This window comes from Schistocerca serialis, chromosome 3 (genome assembly GCF_023864345.2).
Source record: "Schistocerca serialis cubense isolate TAMUIC-IGC-003099 chromosome 3, iqSchSeri2.2, whole genome shotgun sequence".
Taxonomy (NCBI): Eukaryota; Metazoa; Arthropoda; class Insecta; order Orthoptera; family Acrididae; genus Schistocerca; species Schistocerca serialis.
Window position 1 is genome coordinate 179,233,518 of NC_064640.1, and position 21,872 is coordinate 179,255,389.

A 21,872-nucleotide genomic window follows, 5' to 3' on the forward strand; every position below is an offset into this window, starting at 1 on the left:
CTCACGCTTAGACTAACCTGTGATCTTGCAGTGTTAACCACATAAGTACCATACGTAGACAAATGTTTTAAGGAAATTTCATTACTCTACATTAATTATTTTTGAGAGTTGCGATTTTTTCCACTTTAGTGTAGTTACTTCAGCGGGTACTCATGGCCCCCTAGCTTTAAATATCATTTACAATACGTTTTTCTACTTTTATGATAGATTTAACAGAGGGAGCTACAAACAATAAATAAGATCATTCGTAATTAATAGGACTTGTGCACAAATACACAAGATGAAAAAAGGGAAGAAAATGTGCATGAAAAAATTTAAATTATTACAGAATATCTGACATACAAGTTTCCAGGAAGTTTCCTCATCATTACTTTGGTAGAATCATAGTCCGAATGTACAGTCATACTCAAAAGTATCCGAACGACCTGAATTGCATTTCGCCTGATTCGCATGCAACCGGCATACCGCAGCTGTCTAGCAGCTCCTCTAATCGCTCCTCGGTACAGTCGTTTGACTATTGAAAATGGTTCCAACAAGTCACCACTAGAAAACACTGCTCTGTATCGCAGTAACTGAAGATGTAAAGTAATACCACGGTGCTACTAATATTAGGGAACACCTTATCACAGATAAGGCTGTCCTTGAGGCTTGTAAGCTCACATTTATTACAATAAATGACATACCTGAAATGTTACCACTCTCATTATTACGTCAGATAGGTAACGCACGTAGTAAGTTCGTCGTATTCATGATTTCCTCTTCAAAGTAACATACAGTATTTATTATTTCACACAAAATGACATTAAAATTTTAAGTTATCCACGAGCAGTTAGTTGAGAATATGCATGAACTTCAAATGACACGACGAACCTTCTCGTTCTGCATATGGATTAAAACCCAGGTCAGGCAGACTAAGCAAAGATTTCGTGACTGACACAAACTAACAGTCATTCCTGATTAGGCATACAGAGAGTGATATACTTCGATCTTAGACAGTATCACTTAGCAAATATCAACTTTAAATCACATAACGCAAACATTTTAACGGATGCTAATTGCTCCCCAGCATCTATAGTCCCTTTTAACGAACTACGAGAGATCATAAATATTGCTTCTTCACAAGTAACTTACTTGAAATTCTGTAAGGTAAAGCTTTGTGTTGGACAGGGATTCGAACCCAGAACCTAATCGGACTGGTATCGAAGCACAACGAACTGTGATATATTAGATTTCCTTGGCAGTAGCTAGATGTTTTAACTGAAATGACGAGACGAAACATTAATTTTTTCCTTCCGAGGACTCCAACCCGGCACCTATTGCTGTTATATTCCAGAGAAAACGAACGTTAAATATGGGTTTGTTGCACCAGCAACGACATGTGAGCATGTTTTAACTAGAAATAATATGACGAAAAGTTCAGTGCTCTCTGGGAATAGAGCCCCACACACATCGTTGTTGACTACACACAAAAAGACGTCAGCTACCGAATTTTGACCCTACATAGTGTTTGTTTCGACACTAGAAATAAATAACTAGTATAAGAAAGTTTACTTGTGATAAGAGTTTCTATATGTCGCCATTCCAGACCTTATTGTGGTTCAACCTAACGTCTACTTGGCAGAGAAGGAACATCATCTTTAACGTGAATTTCAGACCACACTGCCATTATATCTTCTTTACTTGGTGTAGTCAGAAGAGAATGGAATCTTACTCTCCCTATCTAGAATCATTGACAGAAGTGGGAATCGAACCCAGACTATGGGTATAAGAGCCTTCCATCAGTCCAACAGACCACCAAACCCCCCTTTCTGCGACTCATTTTCCTATCGTAACGCCGTTGCGCCACACTGGATGAGAATTCTGACACACAGGCTCTCTGCAGTTAATTGCAGAGTGTTTAGTAAATTCATTTACTGACCGAATCACCATGGACTAGCTGCCTCGGCTACCCAGTGCATACATTCGACTCTATTTTGTAATCACCCAAATAAAATCACGTAACTGCCACCTACACAGAACTGCCAACAGTGTAGGATGCAGAAATTTACATAGGAAGTGTTCCTTTCCACTTGAGCTATTCTATTGCGCTATCTATTTGTAAAAAACGTCGTGCAGCGCAAAAGAAAAGCTGTAACTGTTTCTTTCGGAAGTCTAGACCCGGCCATTTGCATTATCTCGCAGCGCTGTGGTAGGCAGAAGTTCTGGGGGACTTGTTGTTCAGCTCTGGAGCTGTGTCAACTGGTAGCGTAATGGTGAGTGTCGCGCACCATCCATAAGATGTCGCGAGTTCGAATACATTCACTGTTAATTTTTTTTAAAACGCAATTCTACTGCCTGCTGAAGTTACCAATCTAATGGAACTTTGAACGTAATTCCCTTCACTTCTCAACCCAAAATAGTCGCATGTGGAAAAAGGGCTAACTTCTGTGACAGTTTGTTCATTTCAGGTTTAATAGACAGCCAGGCAGCAGATGCATCTCGAAGCTTTTGTATTATGTATGGGGAGAGCGCATCGTGCCCAAATGCGTCAGAAAAGTATTTTCTACATTAGCTATCGTGTGGTAGTGGTATTTTATTCTTCTTGAAACACTGTTTGACAGCTTTAACTCAGAACAAGTTTTCTACATGCATGTAAGCAATAAACTGCATGTGCATCGTCAGACTGTTATAGATAACATCAGAGGATTCGCATATATCGTTGATGATTAATTTCGCTCTCATGTTTGCTATTGTTTCAACAACACTAAAGGAAACCTTACCACAGAGCTGGCGACGATGTATGTGTCGTAGCTTCCTCTTACGAGGGCAATAGCGGCTAGAACTCATAGACCGATATTTAAAGGACGAGATTAGTTGTGATTTCCACCTGCAACGACTTTCCTGGGCTGAAAATCGTAAGTTTAGAATCTTTTGTTACACCTCAAGCGATAATAACTGAGATTATTTGTTCAAATGGCTTTGAGCACTATGGGACTCAACTTCTGAGGTCATTAGTCCCCTAGAACTTAGAACTAGTTAAACCTAACTAACCTAAGGACATCACAAACATCCATGCCCGAGGCAGGATTCGAACCTGCGACCGTAGCGGTCTTGCGGTTCCAGACTGCAGCGCCTTTAACCGCACGGCCACTTCGGCCGGCAACTGAGATTATTCAATGGAAATGACAGGTAAAATCAAGTGAACTTTGAGGCTTAATTCCTTGCACACAAGGAAGTAACTCGTCGATCACAGAGTTGCCAAACATACGTTGCCTCGTTGCCAAGTCTCAGTTACGGTACCAGCAGGAAGAAGACGAACCGATGTGATCCTACAGCGGGCTGGGAAGTGACCATAGCTGGTGTCGCCAAGGCGCAGCTGCTACGGCCTGGAATACGTAATGCGTCTGATTCGTATTTCTGTAACTAGGTTTAGGGATTGGAGCGTAGTTACTAATAATACTCAGAATTGACTGCAAACTAAGCATCATAAATCAGTAACTCTCATAGTTGTTTTTATATTTCTTTCGCAAGTGTACTCAAAACTAAGAAACTCATTAACAGGCGATTTCGCGCCTCGCCGATAGTCGAGCACAAGAAACAAATAAAAAAGAAATCAATGTGTGTGTGTGTGTGTGTGTGTGTGTGCGTGCGCGTGTGTGTGACAGAGAGAGAGAGAGAAAGAGAGAGGGATGGAGAGAGAGAGAGAGAGAGAGAGAGAGAGAGAGAGACAGAGAGAAATAAAATTTTCTGATGTAAGTAAGTTTACTGGCGACTGTATTTCTGTTTGGCATGACTTCCGCTATGCCATTTCCCAACGTAAACCGCCTCTGCCCAGTTGGTAATGAAGGAACGTGATGTTTAATGCGGATTATGGATTATAATGTCTTTCTCTTGAGGTTACCAGAGGTAAAATATATTTGTTTCTGCCTCTTAATAGTAAATTCCTGAACCCACGCAGTGCGCCTGTGGTAATTCGTTCCACCAGACCATTGTGGCCACATTTCCCAGCCTCAAGGGTGTGCTGAAATGTATGATGTGCTTAGCTTACAAAATTAGTCACAGTGGAAAAAATGCGAGTCTATTAAATGGTTACGTAGAAGCAAGCTTCTGACGCGGAGATTATGCTATTCTCATGTCAGCAGGATGTAAAGACTCTTCGAGACATCATAGGCTCGAAGTAAAGCCATTTTGAATTTTCACAAATTGAGCAAATTTCTTAGTTCGAGAAAATCCCCTGTGAAGTGTGAAGTTACCAGATAATTCGATTATTACCGTCATTATTACTATCATTTTATTCATACCGCTGCTGGAACGCACGTGCTTGAAGATCATTTAATACCTTTTGGTCACTATAGAAGCAGTTTCCCAAGAACAGGTTCTTTCCCTGTCTACGGAATCCTTTTCATGTTAATATCAAACATCAGCAGTTACTCGTAGATTACATTAAAACTAAAATAATTGATGAAGACGTTACTGGATAACAAAAACGCACTCCCTTTCTTCATTTACTTGCGCCTAGAAATGGCTCGCGGGTACTTCCAAACCAAAAGGCAAGAGGTCTTACTGCCTTCCGATATACGTCGCTGTCAGTTCTTCTATATGATTTGGTCGACATGACCTGTTTCAAGTTGTGTATGACAGACAATGTCTTAGAAAATCAATTGCTTTCCTTTGAAATAAACAGAAAGATTTTCATTCTAAGCTATCCAAGTACAAAATTTTCGCAATATTAGTTCAAATTTAATATTCGCTTCTACAATCTTGGAAAATATTTCACAGTTGCAAAACTCGTATCCGACTCATTGACCTTACACTTAGTCGCTGACCATAAACTCTAGCTCAGAGTGACACCAGTGTAGGTTTTCAACCAATGATTCCCACAGCTGCAGGAACACTGCTTGTGATACCTCTTAGACAAAATACTTACACAGTGTTATCAGACGAAAAGATCAACCTGACACAGTCTGTGGGAAGTTTGTTTTACAACCTTCGAACCTGGATAATGAGCTTTTTCCTATTTGCGATATCTGTGAGCGTTGCTGCGTAAGACGATTTAAGAAGAAACTAAATTCCTTCAGCTACGCCAATGTTTAAATAAATCGTCTTAAGGGCACTAAATCAAGGTTCGTGAATCGTTTACCGGCCGTACTCTGCCGCGTTTCGCTGGTTGGAAGGCAAAAAGCTTACTGTCAAATTTCACAGAAGGAAAAGTGGGACGAAATGTCTCCCAGTGGAAGGTCATGTTCTTTTGTTTAAATGATTACAAAATCAGGTAAAACGAACAATCAGGTTGTCAGTATAAGCACATTACTGTTGTCAGTATGATGGTGCACCGCCCAGCGCCTGTAATGATAAAGGGCACGTTTAGGTCAGGCATATTGTATACAGAAATGAAAGAGAGAGCACCACTGAATTCTACTATTCGTATGCATTGCATACACTCAGAAATTACTGTTACAGTGTACTTACGGAGCCAACTGAGTTAATTGCGTGTTTTCGGGTGAGAAAGAGCACTGGCAAAAAGTCTTCGCTACATTAGGTTACTTAAACTGGTATCACTCTGAGCTAGAACTTATGGTCAGCAACTAAGTGTAAGGTCAATGAGTCGGATACGAGTTTTGCAACTGTGAATTACTTTCCTACGTTATAGAAGCGAATATTAAATTTGAACTAATACTGCGAAAATTTTGTACTTGGATAGCTTAGAATTAAATTTTTTCTGTTTATTTAAAAGGAAAACAATTGATTTTCTAAAACATTGTCTGTCATACACAACTTGAAACAGGTCATGTCGACCAAATCATATGGAAGAACTGACAGCGACGTATATCGGAAGGCAGTAAGATCTCTTGCCTTTTGGTTTGGCAGTACTCGATAGCCATTTCTAGGCGCAAGTGAATGAAGAAAGGGAGTGCGTTTTTGTTGTCAAGTAATGTCTTCATCAATTACTTTAGTTTTAATGTAATCTACGAGTGTAACTGCTGATGTTTGATATTAACATGAAAAGGATTCCGTAGACAGGGAAAGAACCTGTTCTTGGGAAACTACTTCTATAGTGACCAAAAGGCATTAAATGAGATTCAAGCACATGTGTTCCAGCAGCGGTATGAATAAAATGATAGTAATAATGACGGTAGTAATCGAATTATCCGGTAACTTCACACTTCACAGTGGATTTTCTCGAACTAAGAAACTTGCTCAATTGCCGCGCAGGATTAGCCGAGCGGTCTAGGCGCTGCAGTCATGGACTGTGCGGCTGCTCCCGGCGGAGGTTCGAGTCCTCCCTCGGGCATGGGTGTGTGTGTTTGTCCTTAGGATAATTTAGATTAAGTAGTGTGTAAGCTTAGGGACTGATGACCTTAGCAGTTAAGTCCCATAAGATTTCACACACATTTGAACAAACTTGCTCAATTTGTGAAAATTCAAAATGGCTTTACTTCGAGCCTATGATGCCGAGAAGAGTCTTTACATCCTGCTGATATGAGAATAGCATAATCTCCGCGTCAGAAGCTTGCTTCTACGTAACCATTTAATAGACTCGCATTTTTTCCACCGTGACTAATTTTGTAAGCTAAGCACATCATACGTTTCAGCACACTCTTGATGTTGGGAAATGTGGCCACAATGGTCTGGTGGAACGAATTATCACAGGCGCACTGCGTGGGTTCAGGAATTTACTTTTAAGAGGCAGAAACAGATATATTTTACTTCTGGTAACCTCAAGAGAAAGACGTTATAATCCATAATCCGGATTAAACGTCACGTTCCTTCATTACCAACTGGGCAGAGGCGGTTTACGTTGGGAAATGACATAGCGGAAGTCATGGCAAACAGAAATACAGTCGCCTGTAAACTTACTTACATTAGAAAATTTTATTTAATTTGATGAACCGACAGCCATTTAAAGGAACAGGTCTCTTATTTTACTTGTACTTGATTGAACTAGAGACGTTGAAAAATTTGGTGCTGGACTGTGATTCGAATTCGTATCTTCTCTTTCGTGGATCTGAATCTCTCAGAACAGTATAGTTCAATCATTTCGTTCCTTTTCCCAAGACTGCAATGATCTCTAGGTCTCCTTCAAAGGATCCAGTACAAAAATATTCATAATTTCGTTTCAAGCCCTATCAAGTGCACACCCACCTGCTAGTGAAAATTAACATGAATCTTTAATGTCTGTTCATGTGTTGCCAACAATCGCAATAGGTGTCGTTATTTCTGGTCAAACACGCACACATCTTACTGTTGGTGAGTAAGCAACTGATACTTAACCTATATTCGTGGAAGCACAGTAGGTTTGCAGTTCGACTGTCGCTTAGGCACAAAAGTTTGTATCCTTATTTTAGATTCAAACACCCAGCAGCTCGTAAGAAAAACCGATACGTAACATTTCATTTTTCTTAATTAACATTCGATTACGTGTTGGGATCGTATCTCCGTCACAGAACTTCACATCATGCACTTCATCTTTAAATGCATTCACACTGTGTTACTTAAGAATGGAGGTATATCAGACATCTTTCGTGGTTAGCTAACAGGGACGAAAGGGTCTTGATAGCTGTCCCGGTTTATTACATAAATTGTCGTCTTTTATTTTCAAGTTCAGATTTGATTACTGGTATTGGCAAAAATTTCGGTAGTTCATGACTCTTCATGGCTAGTCATCAATAGGATGTGATTACATTAGATTAGATTACATTAAACCGAGCAAGGTGGCGCAGTGGTTAGCACACTGGACTCGCATTCGGGAGGACGACGGTTCAATCCCGTCTCCGGCCATCCTGATTTAGGTTTTCCGTGATTTCCCTAAATCGTTTCAGGCAAATGCCGGGATGGTTCCTTTGAAAGGGCACGGCCGATATCCTTCCCAATCCTTCCCTAACCCGAGCTTGCGCTCCGTCTCTAATGACCTCGTTGTCGACGGGACGTTAAACACTAACCACCACCACCACTAGATTACATTAATTCTTGTTCCATAGATCATGAATACGACATTTCGTAATGATGTGGAACGTGTCATTTCAAATGAAAGATTTCTTTATATACCACGATTCAATTTCATTGCAACAACTGTTTACACGCTCTCTCTCTCTCATTCTTTTTTATTTCTCTCTCTCGCACCCCCCCCCCCCCCCTCTATCTCTCTCTCTCTCTCCCTCTCTCTCTCTCTCTCTCTCTCTCTCTCTCTCTCTCTCTCCCCCTCTGTCAAAAACACACACATTTTTTTTTATTTGTTTGTTGTGCTCGACTATCGGCGAGGCACAAAAACGCCTGTGAATGAGTTTCTTAGTTTTGAGTACACTTGCGAAAGAAATATAAAAACAACTATGAGAGTTACTGATTTATGATGCTTAGTTTGCTGTCAATTCTGAGTATTATTAGTAACTACGCTCCACTCCCTAAACCTAGTTACAGAAATACGAGTCCGCATCTCGTGGTCGTGCGGTAGCGTTCTCGCTTCCCACGCCCGGGTTCCCGGGTTCGATTCCCGGCGGGGTCAGGGATTTTCCCTGCCTCGTGATGACTGGGTGTTGTGTGGTGTCCTTAGGTTAGTTAGGTTTAAGTAGTTCTAAGTTCTAGGGGACTGATGACCATAGATGTTAAGTCCCATAGTGCTCAGAGCCATTTTAGCCACAGAAATACGAATCAGACGCATTACGTATTCCAGGCCGTAGCAGCTGCGCCTTGGCGACACCTGCTATGGTCACTTCCCAGCCCGCTGTAGGATCACATCGGTTCGTCTTCTTACTGCTGGTACTGTAACTGAGACTTGGCAACGAGGCAACGTATGTTTGGCAACTCTGTGATCGACGAGTTACTTCCTTGTGTGCAAGGAATTAAGCCTCAAAGTTCACTTGATTTTACCTGTCATTTCCATTGAATAATCTCAGTTATTATCGCTTGAGGTGTAACAAAAGATTGTAAACTTACGGTTTTCAGCCCAGGAAAGTCGTTGCAGGTGGAAATCACAACTAATCTCGTCCTTTAAATAGCGGTCTATGAGTTCTAGCCGCTATTGCCCTCGTAAGAGGAAGCTACGACACATACATCGTCGCCAGCTCTGTGGTAAGGTTTCCTTTAGTGTTGTTGAAACTGTGAGTAGGCTGTTTATGTTTTCTTATTGGCAACGTTACATAGCGCTCCGTATGAAAATCACTGGGTGTGCGGTGTGCAGTCTGTGGCTAGTTTGCATTGTTGTCTGCCATTGTAGTGTTGGGCAGCGGCAGCTGGATGTGAACAGCGCGTAGCGTTGCGCAGTTGGAGATGAGCCGCCAGCAGTGGTGGATGTGGGGAGAGAGATGGCGGAGTTTTGAAATTTGTAAGACTGGATGTCATAAACTGCTATGTATATTATGAATTTTCAACACTGTTAAGATAAATACATTGTTTGTTCTCTATTAAAATCTTTCATTTGCTAATTATGCCTATCAGTAGTTAGTGTCTTCCATAGTTTGAATCTTTTATTTAGCTGGCAGTTGTGGCGCTCGCTGTATTGCAGTAGTTCGAGTAACGAAGATTTTTGTGAGGTAAGTGATTTGTGAAAGGTATAGGTTAATGTTAGTCAGGGCCATTCTTTTTTAGGGATTATTGAAAGTCAGATTGCGTTGCACTATAAATATTGTGTGTCAGTTTAAGCACAGTCTTGTATAATATTTCTAAGGGGACGTTTGAAAACAATAGCAAACATGAGAGCGAAATTAATCATCAACGATATATGCGAATCCTCTGATGTTGTCTATAACAGTCTGACGATGCACATGCAGTTTATTGCTTACATGCATGTAGAAAACTTGTTCTGAGTTAAAGCTGTCAAACAGTGTTTCAAGAAGAATAAAATACCACTACCACACGATAGCTAATGTAGAAAATACTTTTCTGACGCATTTGGGCACGATGCGCTCTCCCCATACATAATACAAAAGCTTCGAGATGCATCTGCTGCCTGGCTGTCTATTAAACCTGAAATGAACAAACTGTCACAGAAGTTAGCCCTTTTTCCACATGCGACTATTTTGGGTTGAGAAGTGAAGGGAATTACGTTCAAAGTTCCATTAGATTGGTAACTTCAGCAGGCAGTAGAATTGCGTTTTAAAAAAAATTAACAGTGAATGTATTCGAACTCGCGACATCTTATGGATGGTGCGCGACACTCACCATTACGCTACCAGTTGACACAGCTCCAGAGCTGAACAACAAGTCCCCCAGAACTTCTGCCTACCACAGCGCTGCGAGATAATGCAAATGGCCGGGTCTAGACTTCCGAAAGAAACAGTTACAGCTTTTCTTTTGCGCTGCACGACGTTTTTTACAAATAGATAGCGCAATAGAATAGCTCAAGTGGAAAGGAACACTTCCTATGTAAATTTCTGCATCCTACACTGTTGGCAGTTCTGTGTAGGTGGCAGTTACGTGATTTTATTTGGGTGATTACAAAATAGAGTCGAAGGTATGCACTGGGTAACCGAGGCAGCTAGTCCATGGTGATTCGGTCAGTAAATGAATTTACTAAACACTCTGCAATTAACTGCAGAGAGCCTGTGTGTCAGAATTCTCATCCAGTGTGGCGCAACGGCGTTACGATAGGAAAATGAGTCGCAGAAAGGGGGGTTTGGTGGTCTGTTGGACTGATGGAAGGCTCTTATACCTATAGTCTGGGTTCGATTCCCACTTCTGTCAATGATTCTAGATAGGGAGAGTAAGATTCCATTCTCTTCTGACTACACCAAGTAAAGAAGATATAATGGCAGTGTGGTCTGAAATTCACGTTAAAGATGATGTTCCTTCTCTGCCAAGTAGACGTTAGGTTGAACCACAATAAGGTCTGGAATGGCGACATGTAGAAACTCTTATCACAAGTAAACTTTCTTATACTAGTTATTTATTTCTAGTGACGAAACAAACACTACGTAGGGTCACAGGACACTTAGTCCATCTTTTATCCGAGCTTCTGTATGTCGATTTAATTGGTTCTGAACTGAGAATGTAGCTCAGACCGCCCTTAACGCGGAATTTGATCCCTTCATGACAATACAGCTCGGCTACAATTTGTTGTATATTCAAAACTGCAGATTTCTCAACATCTCCACATATTGCGCGTAAATGGGTTCGAATCCTGATCCAGCACTAAAGATTTCGTCACGTATTATCAAGCTATAGCATGAGAACACCTATCTGCTGGTGGATAATAATTTCGATTTTTAATGTTTTTTCTTTCGTTGTCAACACTAACGATATCTGACGTTTGTGAGTCCCAGTGGGACACAGAACTATTTGCGAGATCACTGTAAGTTCAACATGTCATTCCGAGCTGCTGGTGGAGGAAAATTGGGTAGCTGACGTCTCTTTGTGTGTAGTCAACAACGATATGTGTGGGGCTCTATTCCCAGTGAGCACTGAACTTTTCGTCATATTATTTCTAGTTAAAACATGCTCACATGTCGTTGCTGGTGCAACAAACCCATATTTAACGTTCGTTTTCTCTAGAATATAACAGCGATAGGTGCCGGGTTGGAGTCCTCGGAAGGAAAAAATTAACGTTTCGTCTCGTCATTTCAGTTAAAACATCTAGCTACCGCCAAGGAAATCTAATATATCACAGTTTGTTGTGCTTCGATACCAGTCCGACTAGATTCTGGGTTCGAATCCCTGTCCAACACAAAGCTTTACCTTACGGAATTTCAAGTAAGTTACATGTGAAGAAGCAATATTTATGATCTCTCGTAGTTCGTTAACAGGGACTATAGATGCTGGGGAGGAATTAGCATCCGTTAAAATTGTTTGCGTTATGTGATTTAAAGTTGATATTTGCTAACTGATACTGTCTAAAATCGAGGTATATCACTAAATGTATGCCTAATCAGGAATGACTGTTAGTTTGTGTCAGTCACGAAATCTTTGCTTAGTCTGCCTGACCTGGATTTTAATCCATATGCAGAACGAGAAGGTTCGTCGTGCCATTTGAAGTTCATACATATTCTCAACTAACTGCTCGTGGATAACTTAAATTTTTAATGTCATTTTGTGTGAAATAATAAATACTGTATGTTACTTTGAAGAGGAAATCATGAATACGACGAACTTACTACGTGCGTTACCTATCTGACGTAATAATGAGAGTGGTAACATTTCAGGTATGTCATTTATTGTAATAAATGTGAGCATACAAGCCTCAAGGACAGTCTTATCTGTGATAAGGTGTTCCCTGATATTAGTAGCACCGTGGTATTACTTTACATCTTCAGTTACTGCGATACAGAGCAGTGTTTTCTAGTGGTGACTTGTTGGAACCATTTTCAATAGTCAAACGACTGTACCGAGGAGCGATTAGAGGAGCTGCTAGACAGCTGCGGTATGCCGGTTGCATGCGAATCAGGCGAAATGCAATTCAGGTCGTTCGGATACTTTTGAGTATGACTGTACAATCGGACTATGATGCTACCAAAGTAATGATGAGGAAACTTCCTGGAAACTTGTATGTCAGATATTCTGTAATAATTTAAATTTTTTCATGCACATTTTCTTCCCTTTTTTCATCTTGTGTATTTGTGCACAAGTCCTATTAATTACGAATGATCTTATTTATTGTTTGTAGCTCCCCCTGTTAAGCACAAACGGATTATTTATCCATGAAGTTTCCTGGTCCTTGGCAATATAAAAATTTCAGTCATCACTTAATGTTCAAATGTGTGTGAATTCCTAAGGGACCAAACTGCTGAGGTCATCGGCCCCTAGATTTACTCCCTACTTAAAGTAACTTATTCTAAGAACAACACACAGACGCATGCCCGAGGGAGAACTCGAATCTCCGGCAGGAGGGGCCGCGCAAGCCGTGACATAGCGCGTGAAACCACCTTGCACCTCCGCGCGGCAGTCATTACTTAGCATTTCACTCTAAACATCGTACGATTGTTCTGATTTACTAGACTGATCTGCAGCCTCGATTATTTCTGCTTCACCGTCGCTGTTAAAGAAATCAGCATAATCACCGTCGTCATATGATTCCAAAAGAAGGCGTTCAATTTCTTCTGGGATCAATCCCCTTATTTGTACGAAACTTGCAGAGAATAGGGAAACTGCAATACTAAAGTAAACTTAATAACTAAATTATAATTCATACGATTTGTTTTGTAAAGAAAATATAGCTTCTGATCGAAACATGCAGTAGTGGTTACGCTACTTGCATCGGGCGGTACGCAGTGCCGCCACGGTGTAGTTGTCCACTTCACAGATCAGTCACATTTGCTATGATGGGAACGATAATGCGACAATAGCAAAGTTCAGCGCCTGACAAAAATCATTGAAGCATATCTAGCGCCATTGTTGTATGCTTGACGAGCTAACTTGATTAATGAACGAAAAGTTAAATTGGTGGTACTGTATGCCGCCATGCTCTCGCCGCAGGGTTAACGCATAAATACAGGATAGTAATAAATGGACTAGCCGGCCGTTGTGACCGAGCAGTTCCAGGCGCTTCACTCCTGAACCGCGCTGCTGCTACGGTCGAAGGTTCGAATCCTGCTTCGGGCATGGATGTGTGTGATGTCCTTAGATTAGTTAAGTTTCAGTAGTTCTAAGTCTAGGGGACTGATGACCTCAGATGTTAAGTCCCGTAATGCTTAGAGCCATTTGAATCATTTTGAATAAATGGAATTTACATCTTTAGTTACATACAGAATTTTACTGACAATACGTATACAGGTAATAGAGCTGCTATCTTGTACTACGGGAAAGTCATTTTAGACTCACCCAATATAGATCACGTAATGTGATGCAGCAATGTCTCGATTTCCTAGTTTCATAATTTAAAAAATGCAGCAGATTCACTGGTTCTTTTTTTCTTAAGATCTGAAAAAAATAGCTCTGAAAACTCTTAGCAGCTATAGTGTGTCCCCAACGCTACTTGATGGCCAACATCAGCTCCCTCAAACACTTGAGGAGATTTCCTTATAGGAGCACCGTGACCTGCTCAATGAAGTCGCTGACATATTGGGTAAACCGGAACAGCATGGAATATGGTACATCCCGCCACCGACGACGCAGTAAAATATAGGCTTTTATGGTCATAACGATGATAATGATAATGATGACGTTGATGATGGCGATGTAGTCTCCATGAGCGAGACAATACAATTTCAGACAGTGATAATGATGCAAAAAAATAAGTAATCTGAAATGTAAAATAAGTCGTCTTAAACTTCATTTTAGCATTGCAGCACTCCTCCACAGTACGCAGGATGTACATAATTCATGGCAAGCACAGCTGTAGGGTGTGCTGCATATAACTTCACACGCAATTTTTTTCTTAAAATAAGTTAAGAAGTTCTTGGTACACTATCAAGAATAATTTAAATGTCATCTCCGTTTTTTTTTGTATAAACGGCGTCTAAAACAAAAGAAAATGAAAGACCATTATAGGTTGTTGCAGCAACGTTAGGGTAAGACTTTAGCAGGATTGTTACGACGGTTGCTAAAACGCTAGAATATCTCTCTTTTTTTAAGTGTTTTATAATTTTCGAACTCATGTCGTTGCTATCTCTACATGTATTTATGAGTGAGAACAGTGTATTTCTTGCTTTGTGGGACTAAGCTTAAATTATGGTAAACCCAAATTACATTTTGCTACACTGTTGATCGACATTAGTTTGTATTCAACGTATGTACACACTGACTTGTATCTTTCTATGCAACTACTATGTTATGGACTCTCAGGAAACCATCAGTTTCATGACTTCACACTTACACACACAGATGCACTGCGATGATGAAGTACCATTCCCTGTCATTTTCTACAGCAACTTCGTTTAAGGGACCAGTCTCATAGAGATCAGGGTATTTTTAGAAATAATTTTGCAGCTCATAGAGACTACTGCCTGTGCTGTAGCTGTTGGTGTTATTTGAAATGGCCAGTCAATCCACAGTGTTGGAGACAGCTTCGTCCTACTACACTACCCAAGACTGAATGAACTAGAGATGCTCGCCTTGGTGTGTGGGACTTGACTGGGAACGCTTGAAAAGGATTTTATTCCCCTTTCCAATCACGTGTGTGTATATGTTCACCTTGTTGTGTGCCCTAGTTCACAACACCACTTGAAATTGGCGGGGAACTGCCATATAGTTGCTGCTAGATGGATAGCCTCCTATTGTATTACAAGTCAAATAGCTACTGATAAACTTGTACACAGATATGTGGTGAGAAGGGGTAGGTCAACAAACTAGCAGATAAGTGTAGGAAGGCCAATACATACTACCACAACAGACGGAAAATTACACATCGAGATTGTAGTGAAAAAACCACCACTCGTAAACAATGGATAATAATGCAACACACACACTGGAAATTAACAAAAATCAGTGTAATGACACAATTAACGCAAAAAAAACGATCCCAAAAGACCCCATCAGGAGAGAGTGGCGGTAGCTGCACGTGTGTTATCTTGATATGTGGGTACAGACAAGCAGTTTAGAACCAGCATTATCTCCCCTCCTATCTCCCCTTCTCTCCCCACCCCTCTTCCAAAGGTATGTAGGGACACCGGTTTTCCAAGCCAGTTCTAACCTGTCGCTGATGGTACACAGAAGGCCATCCACTGCAGCTGCTCTGCATTAGTTGATGCTGGGTTGGCAGCGATATACTGATCTGATCTGCAGTTGGACCCTCCTATAGATAGTGACTGCTTTCTAAAATCTGTTTGACGCTAACCCTGATGGTACACAAAGAGTCCATTTGCTGGAGAAGCTCTGCTTTAGTTGGCGTCGGGTTGGCATGATATACCTTTTCAGGTCTGCAGAAATCAAACATATTTCTAGGAAATGCCATCCCCTGGACCATTACCGATATACTTGACTAATCGTCAATTACAGCGCATAGATAACTGTAGTAGAAGAACGGCCAACAGCATGCTACGCCCCTCAACTACGCCACGTGGTGGGAAGAGAGAGTTCCAGGGATTGCACTTGCCAGAGGGGCAGGTGCGCCGTGACCAGCGGCTGTTTGGTCGCTACGGGCGTTCGCTATTCAATACGCCATAGCCGACTACCCTCGCAGCCACCGGCCGCTTCCAGCAGCCTTACGTAGCCCGCGCTCTCCTAGCCTTCGAGCGTTCAGAATTACTGTCTGTGGCAGTCTTGTACATAAACTGTCAGGAGTGTGGGTATTACACACATTTCTAAAACTAAACTAAACTAAACTCTGTCCGAACAGGCCATGGAGGCCCAACGGTACCGAGCGGCAGCCGTGTCATGCTCAGCCCACAGACGTCACTGGAGGCGGATACGGAGAGAGTAACCTCCCCCTCACTTATCGACCGTAATGACAGTGAAAAATTAAACCGCGTGTACCTAATGGAAATTTGGGAAAAGCAATCGTCACCGAAGTTAATCTGTCGGTAAAGAGAGAGGAATGGTTACATCTAAATGAAACGAAAAATGCAAATGAAATTGGTGGAGACTAATTTTGAAAAAGGGTAAAGTTAATAAAGAAAGCAAACGTGCGGTCGTTACGTTAACAATTAATTGGCGTTAATTAGATATTTGAGATTTGGGGACAACTACTATAATAACTGAAAAAGAAAGGTTATTGCACATATAATTAGCACTAAAAGCGTGGCAACTGAAGGTTGACACGTGTTGTGTGAAAACTGAATGTTTGTCAGAAGTAATAAATTTCGCTACACTCTGACCTAATTTAGCAAAAGAATTCATAAAACCGGATAATTGAAAGTTAATTTAGTGACTGAAATTAATAGTGAACTTTGTTTCTGAAGCACTACGAAATTAAGTAAAACAAGGTTAGACTTGGGCTACCTCAACAGTCATCTCAAAAGCAACTTGAGTCTACGCAATATAGAAATAAGAGATTTAACTTTGAACTTGAATTAAATGATTTTGAACAATTAACAGTAATAAAATTTAGTACGTACCAAGCTGAGCTGCAGTCACAGGTAAGCTAAAATATGGTAACAAAACTCGCACTCTTAATTTGTGCTTGTGTAATCTAAATATAGGTCTGTTTGGTTATTGTAGCCAGCTATGAATACTTTAACTGAACTTTTAAATTAGAGCAGTGAAATGGAATGATATTACTTTAATGCTGGCGTTTGAATTTCAATGACACTCGGGCCCAATTCGGAAAAGGAAGGGACCCTGCTTGGTAATGCAACTGGGACAATGAGCAACAAAGGTTCATGCTAAGTTGCCGTATTTTAATGATGCAAATGGAACAGTTTGAAAAGCTGAGGTCTGTCATACAGTTCTAAAACTTTACGTGCTTTCAGTCTTTCCTGTTGGTTGTGAAGGTTTGATGTTGTCGATCGAGGAGGTGGCGACAATCACTTATTGTCGGCCATCGCTATTGCAGAAGCTGGATGTTGGCGCGCCTTCTTATCGACACGGTCACCAGGCGAAACGGGCCCTTGTTGTGTACCAGCCAATGCTTCCCGTCCGCGACACCGTGCCAGAAACTATCATAGCAAGTCGAGCGCAATTACATGCTGCCAAACCCCGAAAGCGAGGCAACTCGCGGGAGCGCCACTCAACACACCATCTCCACCGCCCTACTCCAGCCACACTGCGCCCTGCCCGCGCTCCACGCGACGGAGTTAACACTATCCAAGATCGTAAACACTTTGGTTCTCCACACGACCCATCGATGTAATCATTCGATAGCATAGTTTTCCCTAGGCAAGACCCAGCGTAGAAATACAAATAATATTTACAAAACAAACAAATTATACATCGACAATTACAATTACAATATATAAAGACACAGAAATGTCATATCTTCAGGTAACAAAATAAGGAAAAAATTTATAGTACAATAGATGGAGATAGGAGGATATGCATTTCCGGCGTTACAAGAGCATGTGGTCAGCACACCGATCTCCCGGCCGTATGTCAGTTTACGAGACCGGAGCCGCTACCTCTCAATCAAGTAGCTCCTCAGTTTGCTTCACAAGGGCTGAGTGCACCTCACTTGCCACCAGCGCTCGGCAGATCGGATGGTCACCCATCCAACTGCTACCCAGCCCGACAGCGCTTAATTTCGGTGATCTGATGGGAACCGGTGTTACCACTGCGGTAAGGCCGGTGACATTACGTACGTTTCAGACGCAAAAATATCAGTACAGGACGGCGGCCTTAATGATTTCTATTCACATGTCGGAAAAGAAACATAGTCATTTTTAATCCCGACAGCAAGCTACAATACGTATCCCCTTCCTCCTCATTATTTCTTTACATCAAACTAAGTAAAACTACGAATCCAGTCTACGATATTGTTGTCGATGATGAACGAGTAAACTGCCGATGTTTGAGCTCTATTACAACGATTTTTGTTGTATTTTCCTCGATTTTACGTATTTTCTCTCAGTTTTCGCAATTTTACCAGGTTTTACCGTAATTTCAACGCATTTTAACCAGTTACTCGAGTTCCAACACATTGCTCTCGACGACGTGTCACATCAACAAAGTATCTCATCGCGTCAATCTCGTGTAGCTATCAGCTAACGACATTGGAGCATGTTTTTCAACTTCTGTATCATTGCTAAACCACCCCCTCCATTACCTCGCGTGTACTATATACATGTGGACATACCGTGAACCCTATTACACTGTCTACGTTATATGACACAAGTACTGTTTCATAGTGTGGGATATAGACAGCAGCAGAGAGAAGGTATAAACACTTTATAAATTCAGTACGATTTTGTATCATTTGGCCATCTCTCCGAATGTAGATCGGAGTCACAAAGTACTCTCGCGATCGTAGTGTTAAGTGAGAGATTGAAAGATCTCACCCACACCTTTGATGATTACCACCCCAACAACGAATCGTATCCATAGCAGCACCCTGCCCCCTATTTCTAAACGAGCTGCCCCTTCGTTGAACCTATCGGTTGAGGATCCTGAACAAAACTCTACAGGCCAGCCGAAGTGGCCGTGCGGTTAAAGGCGCTGCAGTCTGGAACCGCAAGACCGCTACGGGCGCAGGTTCGAATCCTGCCTCGGGCATGGATGTTTGTGATGTCCTTAGGTTAGTTAGGTTTAACTAGTTCTAAGTTCTAGGGGACTAATGACCTCAGCAGTTGAGTCCCATAGAGCTCAGAGCCATTTGAACCTAAACTCTACAGTAATCACAGCAATGTGGTGTCCGTTAGCAAATACCTTATAGAACTGTTGATACATGAGTTTTTAATAACACTCTGCAAAATGAGATTTTCACTCTGCAGCGGAGTGTGCGGTGATATGAAACTTCGTGGCAGATTAAAACTGTATGCCGGACCGAGACTCGAAATCGGGAACTTTACCTTTCGCGGGCAAGTGCTCTACCAACTGAGTTACCCAAGCACGACTCACGACCTCTCCTCACAGCTTTACTTCCCGCCAGTACCTCGTCTCCTACCTTCCAAACTTCACATAAGCTCTGATCAGGAAAATTAATAACGGTAATCTACACGTTCGCTCTGAAACGCTCTACCACTACAGATTCTCACCCAGTTGGTCTGTAAATACATGCTATTACCATTTTTAACAACTATTGACGCTCAGATTCACCCAACATAATTTATATACGGAATCCGTGATAATCTCGCTAGATATTACCAAATTCCTTACTGCAATAAATACGCCGCCATCATTGACGACTAATCTAAGATTTCGTTGCTGGTCACTTCCGGTTCCAACCAACTTTCTGTTCCCAGTACTAACAAGACATTATAACCGTCAACACGCGATAATAATTCTGGGATCTTTTCTTGGATGCTCTTGCATATTAACCTTCTCTGTATCCAATCAGCGAGGACGAGCATTCTTATATTTTCCCAAGCAGTTCGTGTCTTGGTGGGAGGGTGGGGGGGGGGGGGGGGGGTGGGAGGGGGAAGGGATTCTCAAACCTAAAGAAATTCGTGTGCGCTCCACAGGTAATAAACTAGTCTAGTAGCCGCTTCCCACGTATTGTAGTGTCCTGCGATCAGCATTAAAGAACTAATGATCAAATCTGAACACACGCAATTTAACTAAAACGCCTCCTCAGCGTGCACTAATTTCCAAACTCAAGAACAACAAGATACACACTAATTCTTGTGGTGGAAAAGTCAAATGAAGGTACAAGACAACGAAAAAAAAAAATAATTACAACCAAAATATTACCCTACACAATTCCGAAGTAGTGTTATGCCCAACCAGAAAAAGAAGGTTATGGCGAGTGTCTACTGGGCTAGAGCAGGCCTAGGTATTGGCCAGAGCTGTCCTATCTGTAGGCACACACTGCCGGTCTGACTCTGCTGGTGTTCGTATGACATCGATTCTGCGGAGTGCTACAATTGGTTACATTAGTTCCAATTGATGGATCTCTGTCATATAGGTTTTCACGAAGTAGAGCCATGTTTATGTGGAAAGTCTGTTGATGTTTACATTCACTGAGAATGACTCGATATGAGTTCTTGAAGGGAGGTCAGCAGCCCACCTTGCTTGTCTGTTGTGCGGGCCCTCTAACTTATAAAGGGCCGCTACGACAGCAAACTGTTCTCCGTGTGTCTCCCGATAACAACCACAGCCCCTATCGACAACACACTCTGTAAAAAATGAGAATGATCTCAAAAATACAAATAAAATTCTGAGTAGTAACTGAGGATGTACTTACAGAGCCCCAGAAAAGCGAAAATTACCCGACTGTGGCGCTACTGAGGCTGGAATGTAGATGTTCACCAACACAACTACTCTGCAATTCACACTTTAAGTGTCTGGCAGTGGGTTCTTAGAATCACATTCAGACTAATTTTCTACCGTTCCACGCTCTAACAGTGTGTGAGAAAGATGAACAGCTAAATCTTTGTATACATGGTGTGATTTCGTGAAAAGATCTCGCCGGAACGAGAAATGCCTTCGTTTTAATGACTGACATCCCAACTGGCTAATCATATCCGTGACATTCTCTCCCTGATTTCGAAATACTACCAAACGGGTTACCGTTCTTTGAACTTCTTTGATGTCGTCTGTGAATCCCATCTGCTAAGGATCCCAAGCAGCATATCAGTACTCTGGCATAAGACGAACAAGTGTAGTTAAGCAGTCTCTTTAATAGACCTGCATCATCATATAAGCTTTCTACCAGTCTTTGGTTTACCTTGCCCACAACATTATCTATGTGATCTTTCCAGTTTAAGTTGTTCGTAACTGTTATTACTAGGAATTTTTAAATTTGTCTGATTTATCGTGTAATCGAAATTTAACGGTGGATAACCTCACACTCTTCCTTACTGAGCGACAATTTCCACTTTTCGCACCATTCAGCTATCGTGTCTAAGTCGTTTTGAAATTTCAGACAATGGAAAATCCACTCACACACACACAAGTAAACGCAACACACATGACCACAGACACCGCCAGCTGCAGCCAAACTTAGCATCTCCGCTATACGGTCAGTAGCAACAACCTTTTTGTAATATCGTTTTGCAATCTGGTTTTGATCTTCTTAAAGTATACTCCTACGCAGAACCGATCAAGGACAGTTAAAAAAAATTAATTAACTAAAAGACATTCAGTTATAATGAACTTGGATGAATATCCACGTAACTACGTACAACAGAAATATCTTCCCTGTGATGTTGTCTGTATTGTGTCTGTACAACGAACCCTAGAGTCGTGGGAGCCGGCCAAGCGATGACTCGGGCCGTTTCTGGGTCGGTGCTATTGGTGTGTGACGGCTGACGTGCTGCTGTTGCAGACGAGGAGGAATTGGGCCGGCATGGAGCTCTGAGACGAAACTGCTAGCACTGCCAACTTGTAGCAGTGGAACAGAACAGCAGATGCGGCAGGCGGAATTGCTGGTACTATCGACATGAAACGTAGGACGTAACGGACTTGCCACGGTCCGGCAGTGCCTAAATAGTCGGGAG

At 41.7% G+C, this 21,872-nt stretch overlaps 1 pseudogene; it reads right to left on the reverse strand.

Annotated features, from left to right (window-relative positions):
* Window positions 1–17,951: 17,951 nt before the first annotated feature.
* On the reverse strand, window positions 17,952–18,068 carry LOC126471879 (5S ribosomal RNA; annotated as a pseudogene).
* Between the last annotated feature and the right edge of the window lie 3,804 nt (window positions 18,069–21,872).